The 12,520-nt window shown below is 45.2% G+C and overlaps 1 protein-coding gene across 7 annotated transcripts in view; it reads left to right on the top strand.

Annotated features, from left to right (window-relative positions):
* Positions 1-12,520, top strand: part of PUM2 (pumilio RNA binding family member 2) — a 97,410-nt gene that overhangs the window by 70,743 nt on the left and 14,147 nt on the right. The gene's annotated exons all lie outside the window — the stretch shown is intronic.

Raw genomic sequence — 12,520 nt, 5'->3', positions numbered from 1 at the left:
GTAAAAAACAAAAAAAGGAAAATAACCAGACTGGCCATCTGTTACAACCAAAAAATCCTAGAGGGAATCGTTAAAAATTGAGACAATTTTGGATACCTGCATGTCAGTTTCACCAAAATCACCAGAAGAGAAATTGTTGAAAATCTTTGCATCAAATATCAATGATAAAAGATCCCCACATCTATAGCCCCGAGTGCTACATCCCTATTATATAAGGGGCCACTATGACATGAAAATTTCAAAACAAGAATCGCTAACTCTCATTGCTAATTAACGGTCACATCAAAATGTGCCCCAAGTCACTCAAATGAAAACAGTGCCAGCATTTTACCTCCCACTTGGAAATTGGTCTGTGTTCATGGGAAGACTATCTCCCTGATGACGCACTGTTGGGGGCTAGGAAGGGATCCAACTCTTGGATTTTAGTTTATAATTATGCAGTGAAATTATTAGCTCCTTTCCACACCCTTCAAACCAGTGAGCTGACAGTTGGCACCCACTGGGGAGGGTCCATAATGGATCAGAGGTTCAGGCTATACTCCTGGGCTTGCAGGGAACTGGGAACAATGTGGGCCCCCATGGCTTAGAAAGTCGTGCAAAATCTCATTGTGCCACAGAAGGCAGAGTTACATGCAGCAATGTGGAGGGCAACACAAGCTGACTCAGGAGCTGGGCAGGTGATGCTGCGCCTCCTCGCACTCAGGTTGGCAGCTACTGTCACTGTTGGATGGTTTCTTGGTCACAAGAGCAAAGGTGTCCAAATGATCCAAAGAAAAAGGTCTAGATTAAACCATTAAAAAATGTAAAGATGTCCTTTGGGTTGGCTTGTGGGTCAGTCAGTTTGTAGCGAGACCAATGATGGAAAGAAAATATATCTGTTGGTTTCAGTCAAGTAAGCTTTGGGCAGTGGCAGGATTGGTTATCTCTTTGTAGATTGGCTTTCCGTCTTGGGGATCCTTTAATTCTCCCTGCGTTCTTGTTTTCTGTTAAGACGCTGCAGTTATCTTATTATTACTTATGTAGAAATGTGCTGGTTTTTTACACCTAGTTTCATGTGCTTTGGTTAAAGTGCTTTTGGGAAAGCACTTTGGTTTCCATTCTGTTTTCTCAGTTAGATTAACAAACTCTGAAAGACGGCACCTTGTAGTCCTGGCGCTTTCCATTGAGCCGTGTATGGTACATTTTTACAACTTCCTTTTGATATAACCTCCCTTGTTGAAGAATCAAATTGGTGGGATGTTCTATTTCCCCGTTTATGAATGTAGGGTTTTCAGAAGTCATCTTTGACAGGTAGACTGAGGCAAAGCAGGCGAATGACTTGCCACAGCACAGCATGTCTAAATTGTGCGCAGCAGCATTTGAACCCAGCTCTTCAGGCTCCAAAACCATTGTTCTTTCTCCCACCCCCTTTTACATTCAATGGCTGGACGGCTAATAAGGTTCTTTTGACTGGGGCTGTCTTCTCTTTTTTTGTGTGACAAGGAAAAAGGGTTCCAAAGACATAGTTTCTGGATAATTTAACCATTTTATTAATAAGGCCAGCAAATTGTTAATAAAAGGATGGTCATTTGGCCATCTCTTTTAGACCAGAGACCCTTAATGACAGTTTATTTGCCCTCTGAAGAGTAGGTGATCCCAAGGGGTGCCTAAATTAGTTCTCATTGGTGAAGACAGTGGGAGGTGGGCTATCTTAGGGTACTTGACTTAGGTCACTCAAATCTTGGTCAAAGAGATACAATTGCCATATCACTTATCTTGATAACAGGGACAATCAACAGGGCAAGCACAAGGAGTAGGAATGTACACCTGTCAGCCCAAACAGAATTTCTTTTACTGTCTAATTAGCTCTTGGCTTGGGTCGGTCTCTCAGATTTCCCACACTGGTTGGTTTCTGGATGAGAAAGTAGAATGGGGGAATAACCTTGGTCCTAATACAATAATTAGTTACTAAATGTAAGAGAGAAATAGTGATTAATCACATTTGGTAGAGCTCTGTTTTGCCTTCGACACTAAACATTTAAGCTTTTTTTGTTTAATCCTTCATGGAAATCCGCCTTGGCCTGTATTAGAGCTCTTTACACATTCAGCATAATTATCGAATCATCATTCAGTTTCCTGTTCTCATCTTTGCTCTCACAATGCTTTTTTTTTTTTTTTTTTTTTGGTGGGGCAATGGGGGTTAAGTGACTTGCCCAGGGTCACACAGCTAGTAAGTGTAAAGTGTCTGAGGTCATATTTGAACTCAGCCCCTTCTGAATCCAGGGCTGGTGCTTTATCCACTGCGCCACCTAGCTGCCCCTCACAATTCATTTCTGAAGTCTTTCATTATTCTTCTTCCAAACAGTTTCCTGCATGTTCATGTCCTTTATTACTCTACTTCTGCAATAATAATCATAGCTGGAGCAGCTAGGTGGCGCAGTGGATAGAGCACCAGTCCTGGAGTTAGGAGTACCTGAGTTCACATCCGGCCTCAGACACTTAACACTTACTAGCTGTGTGACCTTTGGCAAGTCACATAACCCCAATTGCCTCACACACACTCCAAAAAAAAAATAATAATCATAATCATAGCTAGCATTTCTATAGCACCTACTAGGTGCCAGGCACAGTATCAACTAACCTGGGAGGTGGGTTCTTATATAGGACCAACAACTTGTGGTGGGAATCCCCTGGCTTTGTGTGGGGTAGAACCCATTGAGCATGTAGCCCTTTTCCACCCCATTAATCTCCGGCATTGATTGGACAGAATAAAAATAGAGCTTTGGGGGCAGTGGGGGAGTGACGCCTTCTCCGGTTGAAAATCTTTCTTGGAGAATCCCAAAGATTTGGGATTTCATGAGACTGAGCCTGAGACGGCATCAAACCTCTTGGGTGACGTTTTCTATCTCGCTTTTTGTACCTATTAAATATGAGAAGATGGCCGTGTGCTGGTTTGAATTCTGGGGTTTCTTTGTGAACGTTAAGGGGGGGGTGGTTGGTAGTTTAAATAAACTGTATATGGCAACCTAGTGAGCCTGGGTGGGAGCAGGAAGTGAGCCATTGGGGAAGCTCCCACTAGGGCAGAGACGCAGGCCCCGTCTTCCCCCACCACCCCCTCAGCATACACACCTTGATAGAATAATGGAGTGAACCAGAGAGCTACTGTGTGTGTCCGCCATGGCTCTTCATGCGTCTCCTGGCGTGTTGAATGAAGCAGAAACCAGCATCCCAAAGCCAGGCCTCCAAGAGTGAGCTGGGAGAAGAAGCTGTTTGACTCCGGAGCCAGAAACATTTGTTTTTACCTTGAGGACTAACGAATGCCACTCTTTGAAAATTGCTGCCTTCTGCATTAGAAAGCTTGGTGATCATTGCTGAAAAGATGGGGGGGGGGGGGGCTGAAGAATGACAAGAGATAGAGGCAAAAAGGGAGAAAGGAGGAGAGACCTTGTCATTCTTCCATAAAGCTCCAGAGGACAGCCTTTTTCAGGGTGTCCTTGCACCCCACTTCAAAGGAGCCCCAGCCCCCTGCCAGTCTGGACAGTGTCCCCATCTGGTGGAACCACAGGTTTTTGTTAATGCAAGTGCTTCCGATAACTCAGGTTGCAAAGAATTTTGAACCAGAATCCCTTTGGCCTTTGTTACTGTTTCTATAGCTTAAGAGGTCATTCTCCCTCCCTCCTCCTTAGCAGACACCTCTGTGGGAAGGTGAGGGGGGCAACACACTCCTTTTCCTTTTTCTAGTGAGTCAGTTGGGGTTAAGTGACTTGCCCAGGGTCATACAAGCTAGTAAGTGTTAAATGTCTAAGGTTGGATTTGAACTCAGGTACTCCTGACTCCAGGGCCGGTGCTCTATCCACTGTGCTACCTAGCTGCCCCATGGGGCAACACACTCTAAACACCTCTGCTAATAGGGCTGGCGGCCAAGAAGGCTTGCTACCAAGAGAACGATTTCCAACCCAGGATCACCACGAAGCCTCGGTTTAACCTTCCTGTTGCAGTTCAGAATTGGATCCTTTGTCTTTTCCTCATTGCTGCCTGGTTCAGTTTCCTGATTTCCCTTCAGTCATTCCTGCTTTGAGCTTCAAGGTCAGGTCAGAGCAGGGCTTTTTAAGCCTTTTTCCAACCGTTTGTACCATTTCCATAGCTTTTACCAGCCTGACTGCCCATGGGCCTGTGGCACAAAGAAGGCCTGTCTCCTGGCCTGCCCATCTCTGCTCCTCCTGTACCTTTCCCAGATAGTCTCATTTCATTTCCAAGATTAGATTTTTGTCAATATGAACTCATTTATTTAGGGTGTCGAGGCCTCCAAACTGTGAAGACTGTATGTAGTTTAAAAAAAACAGCCTTAAATGATGAGCTTCTTGTGAAGAAAAGTTAGGAGCCCACATGAGCTTGTTTTATAAGCACATTTTCTTCCTAAGATGTGTATGCAGTGGTAGTCATGAACTTTACCAAACTGATTGATCCCTGACCTGGGTGACTTGGCCTCTCTTGACTAAACTTTGCTTATCTGGAAATGTTGGGCACCGGGCCAGGATGCCATCTGAGCTCCTGTCCTTGAGAAAATGGAGTAGAAAATGTAGGGCATGTGATCGGCCACAAACCTCCGCCTGCCTCCCATCTCCCCTCAGTAGGGCTCTGTGGGGGTCCTTCCAACATCTGCTCCCACCTTCCCCTCCCACACATTTGATTTCTTGTTGGCTGAATGTTTCCTTCAGCCAAATGATGCCGTTCTGCAGGGGTGCAGGTGGTGGGGTTTGTTTTTAAGGCAGCCGGCTTTGTAGCCATTTGGACTTTGTCCTTCCCATCTTCCCTCTCTTCCTTTTCCCCAGGCTTTGACAGTGAGTTGTTGAGACTGTCCTTGACCCCATCCCAGCCCCTCCCATCTTCCTCAGCACAGTGTGAACTCCCCCGGCTCTCCCTGAGTCTGCAGCCACTCCTGGTCTAGAGGTTCCCACCAGTCTGCAGTCCCCAGTGTCCCCCTCCTTCAAATAAAACCTTCATTGGGCCCGTCCAGCCATTCAAGCTGGGGTCCTATGGCTCTTAACTGTTTTCTCAGCCCATTTCCTTGGAAAAAAAGCTTTTTCCCCTCCCTCTTGTGTCACTTCTGGCATCTGGCCATATCCCTCTCCTGAAGTTTTCTCTCCCCTTCAAAGTTACCAGCAGTCAGGAGAACACCTACTAGGTGTGTGACCCTGGGCAAGTCACTTCACCTTTGCTTGCCTCGGTTTCTTCATCTCTTAAAATAATGATAACAACAGCACCTGCTTCCCAGGGTTGTTATGAGGACCAAACAAGGCAGTATTTGTGGAGCCCTTAGCATAGCCTGTCCTTACTAAGAGCTATATAAGGGGTAGCTTTTATTAATGTTATTAAATCTGATGGGTTTTTTTTTTTTTAATCCTTCTCATTCTTGATTCATTCACTGCATTTGACTCTGCTGGTCTCCTCCTACATGTCTTTCTGTTCCTTCCACATCTCCATGTCATGACCGCTGACTGTAGGTGTTTCTGAGGGCTCTTGCAGACCCCCTCCCATTCTCTCTGTCCTCTTTCTGGAAGTCTCCTCAGCTCCAAGGTGGTTATCTCATTTCTATAGATCTATAGCTCTGGCCCCGGGCCCTCCCTCAAACTTCAGTTTTACCCCAGTGTGACGTTGGCCATTAACCTTGATTCCTCCCTCTCCATCAACCCCCACAACCAACTCTTGGCAGATTCTGACATTTCTGTCTCCATAGCATCACTCACAGCTCACCTAGTCTCTCCCTTCATGAAGCCAACACCTTGGTTCAGGCTCTTGTTTCCTTCCTGCAAAATTATTGCAACAGCCTCTTAATTGCTCTCTCTGCCTGACTCTCCTTCCCAATCCACCCTCCATGAAGATGCCAAAGTAATTTTCTTACGCTCCCATTTGACCCAGGTCACACTTCTCCACCTGTGGGATAAAGCATCAATCATCTCCTGCACAAACTGATTCTACCCTTTTCCCTACGTTCTGCGACCCTCACCCCTGACCCTCCATTTCTGGCCTCTGTGCCTGGGTCAGCAGAGCCCTCTCTCGGGCCTAGTGCCCTCCCTCCCAAACCTTTTATTTAACCAGTTTTTGTTTAGTTATATTGATTCTGCACCTACTTTTTTTGGTTTGTTTTTGTTTTTGTGGGACAATGGGGGTTAAGTGACTTGCCCAGGGTCACACAGCTAGTGAGTGTCAAGTGTCTGAGGCCGGATTTGAACCCAAGTCCTCCTGAATCCAGGCCTGGTGCTTTATCCACTGCCCCACCTAGCTGCTGCCCCCTGCACCTACTTTTGCATGTTCTCCTTGTTTTCCTATTGTTTGCTTGGCACTGTAACCAATTAATCTGTACTTGCTTACTGGTGAGTTGAGCTGAAAAGTATCCAGGGAAGGTGACCTAAACAGAGCATCAAGGGCCTGTGGATGGCTGGCAGCTGGGGGGTGGTTTGAGAGGAGCCTTTCAAGCCACTTGCTGGTGAGTTGTCACAGCCCTTCTTGTCCTGGGGTAGATGTGTTGGCATCATTGCCACAGAGGGCCCGCCTCCTCAGAGATGGAGTGATTTCTCTTTGGTGCCCTGTACCTAGAATGACAACCCACCGGCCACCTTCAGAATCTCCCCCACCCCCTGTCACTGCCAGTCTTCATGACCTCCCACAATGTTTTCTTACTGTATTCTCCTCTGGACTTACCCTGTGATCTCTTGGCATGGCCATGTCCATCCTTGCTGGGCCCCTAGTTAGGTGACAACTTCCTCGAAGTGAGCCTCTGTCTCAGCACATATCTGGGCCCTCACCCCCCCCACCCCTGGTGGAGGGGGGGGGGGGGGCTCTGGGCCTTGCCTGTGCTCACCTTGTAGATATTTGTATACATGTCCTCTTCCCTAACTAGACAGTAAGCTTCATAAGATCAGCAACTACACAGTGGTCACCTGTGCATCCTCCCTTCCCTCCCCAGACAGACTTTGGTAGATGGGGACAGTACTGGAGGAGTAGTTACGAATGGCTAAAATCCTGAGGCGAGCTGTTTTCAGCTTGGCATGCATCCTCCTTGGCAGAGGGCATTATAGGCCGGATCCCAGATCCTCAGTCCTTGCCCCTCCTGACTCCTCCAGTTTGTCTGTTGGCTCAGACAGTCCCCCTGGCTTTCTTGAAGTCTTCTCCCATATCAGCCGGCTTGCTATATGTGACTCCTTTGTCTGCTTCATCTCATACTCCCTGGGGCCAAAACCCAGTTATCTCAGCCCATTTTCTTCTTCCTTCCTTCCTTCCTTTCTTTCTTTCAATGAGGGTTAAGTGACTTGCCCAGGGTCACACAGCTAGTAAGTGTCAAGGTTGGATTTGAACTTGGGTCCTCCTGAATCTAGGGCCAGTGCCTTTTCCACCTAGCTGCCCCTTAGACTTTTTTCTTTTTCTTTCTTTCTTTTTTTTTTAAGCCCATTTTCATAACTTCTATCCCATACCACAGCCTGCCTGTCCCTTTCTCTTTCTGGATCTTAGTTTTATTTGTCTGTAAAATGGTAGAATCGGAACTTAGCCCTCACTATTGAAGACCAAGAAGGAACTGATCCAGGGAGCCATGTCAAATATAGGGGGGAAAGCAAGCTGGCAGGACTGTGCATCTGATTTAATGATGACATCTAAATGGTTAATATGAAAGGAAATAAAAAAGAAATAGGAAAATGGGATGTTGGATGGGAAAATACCTATTGGAACAAAAGTTTGGTCTCTTTTTAAACAATCAGAAGTTAATTTCTCTTAAACTTGTTCCCATCTCAAACAAAATGAAGAAATGCAGATTTGCAGTTAAGAATTAATGTTAACCCTTTGTGTCTAGTTTGAGGATTCTTGTAATTGGTCTAATAACAACCAGAATTTTATACTCTTTGATATAAAGTGTGTTTAATAGTTTTATATATTCTTGTGCTGCACGTGGGCTGGATTTTTAGAATTTTCTTTTTAAGAATGAAGCAGGACATAAAAAAAAAGAATGAAGCAGAACATTGTAATTTGTGTAAATGCAGAGTATAATATCTACCACGAAACACTTAAAATATGGATTGTTTCAAATAAAACCAAGAAATGCAGCGTTAAAAATTTTTTTAATAAATAAAATGATAGTCATTGGTGCCTTAATGACTATTCCCAACTCTGAATCTTCTCGTTCTAGTCCAAAAAATGCTACATAGGCCTGAAAGGATTGTAGACAGGTGACCCTTAGGCTGTGGTACCCCCATTCATTGCTTGAGCCTCTCTCTTAGGAAAAACTTCCCTTGAAATTTTTAAAGAAGGGGTAGTTTTAAAGTTATACATGAGTACTCATGGAAAACATCTCTACATTAGCTAGGTTTTGAGAGAATACAGATAAAAACAAGACCAGATCAGGGAGTTGTCCAAAGACAAAAAGTGTTAAAATCTGTTTTCAGATACCAGTCAGTTCTTTCTCTGTAAGTGTATTGCAATTTTCATAAGTCCTTCAGAGTTATACTGGATCATTGCCTTGCTGAAAATAACCACGTGCTTCCCAGCAGATCATCTTACACTAATGCTGTTATTTTGTATACAATATATTTCACTCTGTTTCAGTTCATGTGGGTCTTTCCAGGTTTTTCTGATAGCATCCTGTTCATCATAACTTTTATATAGTACCTTAAACTTGATAAACAATTTTCTTCACAATAGCCCCCCAGAGTAGGTACCATACATTTTGACATTGTAGTCAATCATCATAACTATTTCCCTCCATCCTATTCCCTTCCAGTGATGTTTACTCTATTTTCTATCTTATTTTGCCCTATTCCTCCTCAAAAGTGATTTATTTCTGACTGCCCCCTCCCCAGCTCTATCTTCCCTTCTTTCACCCTTCCCTCCTTATCCTCTTCCCCTCCTACTTTCCTGTAGTGTTAAATAGATTTCTCCTCCCAGTTGGGTAGTTCCTCACATTTCCTGTGAAGTCCTCTGCTGCCGCCACCACCACCATCAAGTCAGGAACCCAAAAGAGAGAGAACTCTCTGCGCAGGCCCTCCTTCCTCCTTCCTGTCCCCTCCCAGAAAATGGGAGGCTCCTCAAGTTGATTGGCCGGTAGCCTTGGTGGACAGTACCCATGAGCAAACATCACATCCTGACGCCAAGGAAAAGCCGCATGGCCTTGCCCTCTGAGGCCTTCTCCTCATGGTGGAGCTTTCCTATAGTAAGTCTCCAGTAGGTGGCGCCATTCCAGTCATTACAGTATGTTATTCCCTCCTTGAGCCCACTCGGATGAGGTTAAGGTCTTTGAGCTAATTCTGTTTTCTTAAATTTTTCTTCCTCCCTCCTCATCTCTCCCTATGAAATCAAGCAATTCAAGATGTCATACATGTGCTGTTATGCAGAACATCTTCACCTTCCTTGACAGTGTTTTGCTTTTTACTGCTCTCTCTCCCAAACTTCCTTTCCCTCCTTCCCCTCTTTCCACCCACTTTTCCACAGGGCAAAAATACATATTACTATAACCACTTGAGTAAGTACATTATTCCCTCTTTGAGCCAATTCTGATGCTAGTAAGGTTCACTCACTGCCCTTATTCCTTCTTCCTCTTCCCCTCCCCTCCATAACCTTTTTCTTGTTTCCTTCATGTGAGCTACCTCTCCCCTTCCCCCTCCCCCAGTCTATTCCTCTTACCCCTCAACTCTATTTTAAAGATGTCTTCATGGGTTAGCTAGGTGGCACAGTGGACAAAGTAGCAGCCATGGACCTAGGAGGCCCCGAGCCCAAATCTAGCCCCAGACATAAGACACCCCACCCTGTTTGCCCCACAAAGAACAAGGATAAACAAAAAAATGAATGCTTTACAGATATCATCCCTTCATATTCAGTTCAGACCTGTGTCCTCTGTATATTCCTTACTGAGAAAGTTCTTATGAGTTGGAAGTATTATCTTCTCATGTAAGAATGTAAACAGTTTAACTTTTTAATGTTCCTCATGATTTCTTTTTCCTGTTTATCTTTTTATTCTTCTCCATTTTCTTGTAATTGAAAGTCAAATTTTTTTATTCAGTTCAGGTCTTTTCATCACAAATGCCTGAAAGTCCTCTTTTTCATTGAAATCCCATTTTTTCCTCTGATAGATTATACAGTTTTGCTGTAGTCCCAGTTCCTTTGCCCTCTGGAATATCATTCCATGCCCCCCAGTCCTTTAATGTAGATGCTACTAGATCTTGCTTTATCCTTATTGGAGCTCCACAGTATTTGAATTTTTTTTCTAGCTGCTTGCAATATTTTCTCCTTGACCTGAGAGCTCTGGAATTTGGCTATAATATTCTGAGAAAGTTTCCTTTTGGGATCTCTTTCTGGAGGCGGTCAGTGGATTCTTTCCATTTCTATTTTACCTTCTGCTTCTAGAATATCAAGGCAATTTTCCCATATAATTTCTTGGAAGATGTTTAGGACCTTATTTCGGTCATGATTTTCAGCCAGTCTAATGATTTTCAAATGATCTCTCCTGGATTTATTTTCCAGGTCAGCTGTTTTTCCAAGGAGATATTTCACATTGCCCTCTATTTTTTCATTTAATTGGATTTGCTTTACCGTGTCTTGGTTTCTCATAAAGTCGTCTCTAGCTTCCATTTGTTCAATCCTAATTCTTAGGCAGTTATTTTCTTCAGACAGCTTTTTATCTCCTTTTCCATTTGATTTTTCAGGCTGTTGACTTTTTTCTCATGACTTTCCTGCATCTCTCTCATTTCTCTTTCCATTCTTTCCTCCCTCTCTCTAAATCTTCCTTCTATTTCTCCTACTTTCTCTTCAAAGTCCCTTTTGAGAGCTTCCATGGCCTGAGATCAGTTCATATTTTTCTTGGAAGCTTTGGATGTAGGGGCCCTGTGGTTGTTATCCTCTTCTGAGGTGGCACCTCGATCTTGTCACTGAAGAAACTTTCTATAATTCTCAACTTCTTTGCTTGCTCATCTTGCCGTCTTTTACTTGGCTTTTAACTCCCCACTGGGGGGCCCTGCTTCTAGGCTTCACTCTTGTTTCCAGCTTCAGAGGATCCCAGGTGTTTCAGTTTGAGGGAGGGCAGGTTTTTCTCTCCCCTAGCTTGTTCTCTGGTCTGAAGCTTTCTGTGCTGTGGTTCTTAGCTTCCACCCCTCAGGATTTCTTCCTGGTTCTCTGCTGGGGAGGGACAGCTGAATTCCTCCCTAGGTCCCACTGACACCCCTGCACTTCTCTTCCCCCTCCCTCCCCCCACTCCCCTCCATCAACCGTTCAGCCCTCTCACCTGACCACAAGCTCATTTCCAGAAGACACTGGTGCTGTATCTGATTCAGAGGCTCGGGGGTTAAGTTCCTGTGGTGTGGCGTGCCTGGGGTCTCTGTTGGCACAATTGCAGGGTTGGACTTTACTTGCAGCCCAGCATGGCTCCCTTTAATCTGTCTATGGCTGTGTGTGTGTGTGTGTGTGTGTGTTCATTCATGGGCACGCGCGCGCGCACACACACACACACACACACTCAGAGAGTAGCATTCCAGTGAAAGAAATTCTGTAAAGTATGTTTAGTGGAATTGGAGTCTGTGATGTTGGGGAGGTCAGGAGATCTCGACTGTGCCCCCAGTTTGTCTTGGGAAGTCGAGCACTGAGCTGGCCTTGTGCTTCCTCCTTGGGTAGCCTTGAGCAAGGCACTCCCGAGATTTCTCGGCCTTGCTTTATTCAGCTCAGAAATGAAGGGATTATGCTGAATTCAGACTCCAGCTCTTTCCACTCTTGTGTGATGGCTACAGTGCCTGTGTCACAGCTCTGACATATTGCTGGTGGCCTTTGAAGGTATAAACCAGGTCACATAAGTCAGCCAGCCATGCTTGCCTTTCCAGAGGAAGTAATGGATTTCAGCAGAAGCTAGCAATTGAAGGAAAGGCGTTGCTAAAATGGGGTTCACTGAGACAATAGAGGGGATTCTGCTTAGGGAGAGAGGCTTGGCTGAGAAAGTATAGTCATCATTCATCATGGAAATTGAGAGAACGGTGTTCCTATGCCATGGGTCACATTTGAGATGGTGAGCCCAGTTTCCGGAAGCAGACGAGCATCCTCAAAATGGTGCCTGTAGGAGAGAATCTGATACTTTGGGGTGGCTTCGAGTGTATGTAGGTCCCCCTCCTGGAAGGAAGGGTGCAGGATGCCAGCTGTTTGTCTCTTAGTCTAGGGGCCAAGGATGGGGTGTGTGTGGGCTCTTTCTCAGGGACAAAGGAAAAGGGAGGAAATTACTTAGAGCCGACTGGGGCCAGTGCTGAAAACCACAAGCTGATTCCTAAGGAACCGACTGTTCTGGCCTTGCTTTGGCTATGACCCTGCTGTGGCCCCTGGTGTCTTGTCCTTTTTATGTGTCTCTGGGTAGGCAGGGGTTGGTTTTCTGCATGATGATGGATACATAGGTCTGCTTAGACTGCACCACCCTGTACCCAGGGGATGGAAGGAAGAGTCCCTGCGGACTTTTCAAAATGTGGCCCTAAGGTTGGCTTATGACAAAGGACGCTGTCAAGTGCTTCCCCCCCTTGATGATGTT

Source organism: Dromiciops gliroides, chromosome 2 (assembly GCF_019393635.1).
Source record: "Dromiciops gliroides isolate mDroGli1 chromosome 2, mDroGli1.pri, whole genome shotgun sequence".
Lineage (NCBI taxonomy): Eukaryota > Metazoa > Chordata > Mammalia > Microbiotheria > Microbiotheriidae > Dromiciops > Dromiciops gliroides.
This window is presented reverse-complemented; position numbering and strand designations above follow the sequence as displayed.